Source organism: Vigna umbellata, chromosome 5 (assembly GCF_029865625.1).
Source record: "Vigna umbellata cultivar VRB3 chromosome 5, Vumbellata_1.0, whole genome shotgun sequence".
Lineage (NCBI taxonomy): Eukaryota > Viridiplantae > Streptophyta > Magnoliopsida > Fabales > Fabaceae > Vigna > Vigna umbellata.
In genome coordinates this window covers 1,864,026-1,867,804 of record NC_142169.1, presented here as the reverse complement: position 1 = coordinate 1,867,804, position 3,779 = coordinate 1,864,026, and the positions used below count along the sequence as shown (strand labels likewise).

At 40.4% G+C, this 3,779-nt stretch overlaps 1 pseudogene; it reads right to left on the bottom strand.

Annotated features, from left to right (window-relative positions):
• LOC124822326 (uncharacterized) lies at positions 1–2,724 on the bottom strand (annotated as a pseudogene).
• Between the last annotated feature and the right edge of the window lie 1,055 nt (positions 2,725–3,779).

Here is a 3,779-nt window from a genome sequence, read left to right as displayed (position 1 = left end):
TCAAATATTCTGGAGGCTCTCTTCCGAGCTAACTAAAAACCAAACCAAATCAGTCTCCAGAATAACCGAAAGGTTGTACAATCATATTGAAAGATTGTACAAAGCGCGCAGAGCATCTTGCTTCACTTTCCATTGGGATTGTGATACGGTTTTACTAGCCTCTAAACTTTTTAGGGTGCTAACAAGGAATGGTATTGCACCGGAGGAACCAACTATGGGTTTATTTGAATCCAAAGCACTCAATCCAAGGAAATTCGCAACAATCGCTTCGGCCACCGACAGATTTGAATCACTTGATTCAATTAGTTTTAGCATCTTGTGTACAGTGCCGATTTTCACTACAGTCGCTTTGTTTCTGAAATAATTAAATTAACATTAAATTTCAAATATATGAATATTTTGGTAAACACCATAGTGGATTTTGAATGAAAATGCAAATTATGCACGCATCGTTACTGATTCCGAGATTGAGTAAAGCATAGAGCGAAGTGATTTGTGAATGAGCGTCTTCCGAATCGAGCATTTCGACGAGAGGAGGAATTACTCCGAGCATTGCGAGATTCGCTCTCGCTTCGACATCTTCCTTCGCCAGCGACCTCACTCTCTTCGCCGCGATTCTCCGCATCGAGAGGTCTTCTTCGCGCAACTCCTTCACCACTCGCTTCAGCTCCGCCAATGCCTCCTCTTTCCTCTCCGCCTTCGCATCTGTTTTCATCTCCGCCGCATTCAGCAGATCCGACAACTTCTCTGACCTCTTCTCTGACCTCTCCTCCTTCTCTACATGGCTAGCCACCAACCTAAAGTCACCAACGTTTCCTTCGCCGCCACCACGCTGGCGATAGCGGTAGCGGGAGGTGCCGCCGCAGCTGACGACATCAAAGATCAAGCGGCAGAGCACACAGAAGTTTGGAAGAAAACACAAAAGAGAAGAACGTGCAGATGCAAGGAAGGAGACGACACGAAGGGAGAAAAGCTGGGAAAAGTTTACTAAGTGTCAGAGAAAAAATGACGTGACACATCACCGTTAGCCACCTCAACTAATTTTTAACGCTGTTGGTTTTGGAGGACGAAAGATTATGGTTTCCTTAAGGAGAAGGACCAAAATGTAGCTTAGTTTGAAAGATGGACTAAAAACAAATTCGCTTGATAGTTTAGTGATTAAAAACATATTTAACCCAATAAAATTCACTACAATGACATTAAGTTATTATAATATGATAAATAAAATGTATGTATATAATTATGGTGATAAAAAATATATTTATGATAATGAGTTGGAAATAAAATTACTTATCAAAAAAATAATTGATAAGAGGGTCGCACCTCCCACAAAAGTTGTGCATAAAAGAATGCAGTATAGTGCTAGGAAGTGACTCCTAGGTCGTCTCTCAAGGACCAAATGTGGTTCAAGTCTTAAGTCAAACACATAGTGGGGGTTTTGAAAGTATTTTTATTTTTATTTTTTTTTGCTTGGAATTGGACTAAATTAAAATGGAAATTAAACACAACCGAACATAATTGAAAGCATTGAAGTGAATGAAAATAGTAAACCGAACAGTCCTAAACCGAACATTGCACACCAGCGAGATAATTAAATTTAGCGTGAAAACTAAATGCGTGACCCACTTGAATTGAAATTGCTAAATCAAAAAAATATCTGAAATAAAATTAAATGCCTAAGGTGCAGAGAGCGGCAGCAAAAAAAAAATAAAACATTCAACGAAAAATCTTAATCAATTTAAAGGAGTGTAAATTAACTTTGGGATGATGAGCATTGAAAGAAGCAAATGGTCAATAAGAAAAATGACTTAAAAGTTGACAAGCATTCAAAATGTATTCTATATGAAAATCGTAACCAAACTTAAATATAGGATAAGCATTTAAAATAATTTAAAACAAAACCCTTGGAGCTCCTCTCACATGGACGTCGCACCAGCCCTTAATTGAATCCATGTGCTTCCACGTGAAATGAATCACCAAGTGGGCCACTTCTTCTTTCCCTGAATCACCATGTGCTGCTGGACCACTTCCGTGCAACACCTATCCCTCCAAACTGTGACAACTATTCTCTCTATAAAAATAAAACCAAGAGCTTTGTAAATTCCTCCCATGTGCCGCGTGTGTTGCTTCCCGTTCAATCACCGTGCGCTTCCAAAGAAAGAAAATCCACATCCTTGTGCTGCTGAAATATAAAACCGAAAGAGACCCCAACGTGGGTGGCTGTTCCTGCACCGTGCACACCAATTTCTCTCTTCACCGTGAGCCTTCCATTTCTCAACGCTGCTTCCAGCTCCAAAACCAAATGTGCCTTCTCTCCTCAACCATAGCCTTCCATATCTCAATCTGTTGAAGAAAAATCCAGCAAAAGAGTGTGGCGGCTCGTCCTCCCTTTCAATCACTCATATACCCTTAAAAATGAAGCAGTGAATCCCCTCCGTGAGAGAGAGTCCGCTGGAGCCCTCCAAGTGTGCTGCAACCTTTGCTTTTGACACCCCTTCATTCATCCAAGCTGGACGTGGATGAAGTTAATTCCGTGTGCACCTCCTTCACGTTGATGGACGCTGCCCTCTGCTGGACTTGCTGCACCCCTATTCTCTTCTTTTCTGGTCCAAGGCCGTGAGTGCCTCCTTCACGTGGACGTGTAAAGTGCTTCTTTTCTTCAAGCTTGCTGGGCCGAGGACGTGCTTGCTGGATGGGAGCTGCTGGATCAGCTGCATGCTTCATTTTGCCAAATGAAGCCCTTCTTTTCTGCTGCCAAGCTGGACTTGGGCCGTGTATTCTTGTTGCCACTTCTCATCCCTCTCTCCGCGTGACACCACTCACTCCGTGCAGCACTTATTTTTGCTGGACCGTGTGCCTCCAATGCTTGCTTCCATGGGCCCATTGTGCACCTCCCAAAAATAAATCCATACCTCCTTTCTCTTTTTAGCTTAAAATAGAATTGATTTGGCATTTTCTTTTGACCTCCAAATGTCCCAAATTATATTTCCAAAATTTTCCTGAAATCAATAATGCAAATAATTTGCTCAAATAATCCAAATTAATTAAAATTAGAATTTTTGGTCAAATTAAGCACAATTAGTAAAAATGGGAAAATACTGGACAATTAAGCACAATTCCCCGATTAATTCTAGCACAATAAACTAAGTGAAGTGAACAAAATATTGACTTATCAAAATAGACCACACTTAGTCTTTTGCACTCCTGGGCAAAACCAAGACGAAAACCAGGGAACTACTCAAACATCAGGGAGGTGACACAGACTCGACAGACAGACAACAAAGACTCAACAAGGATAGAAACAGAATTACACAGTTCTCCAAGAATCTGGACCAAGAAAAGAAGTAGACAATATCCAACACAGAATCAATCAGAGAAAGCAGATACTCATGAAATTATCAAGCAATTCAAGACATGGCAAAATGATCAATCAGTTCAAGAGGTGAATCAAAAGTAACAAAACCTCACAGATGCACTATTAGTGTTTCTCTCAAGTGTCTAAGGTAAAGAATATCAACTCAATGCACTCAAGAAAGCAAACAACAAGAGACTTGGCAAACCTCTAATATCATCACTCAAAACATATGCATGTTCAAATCAAAAGGTCTTTTATGGATATAATGGGGCCAAGGACAAAGGGGAATATATCTGGATAAGAAGCTACAAACCATAAGAAATAGAGGAGCAATGGGGAACAAGTGTAAACACATTCAAACACACCCACAACCTCTAATTCAATCCTCTTCTTGACTCCATTATTCACAAAAATTTTTTATTTT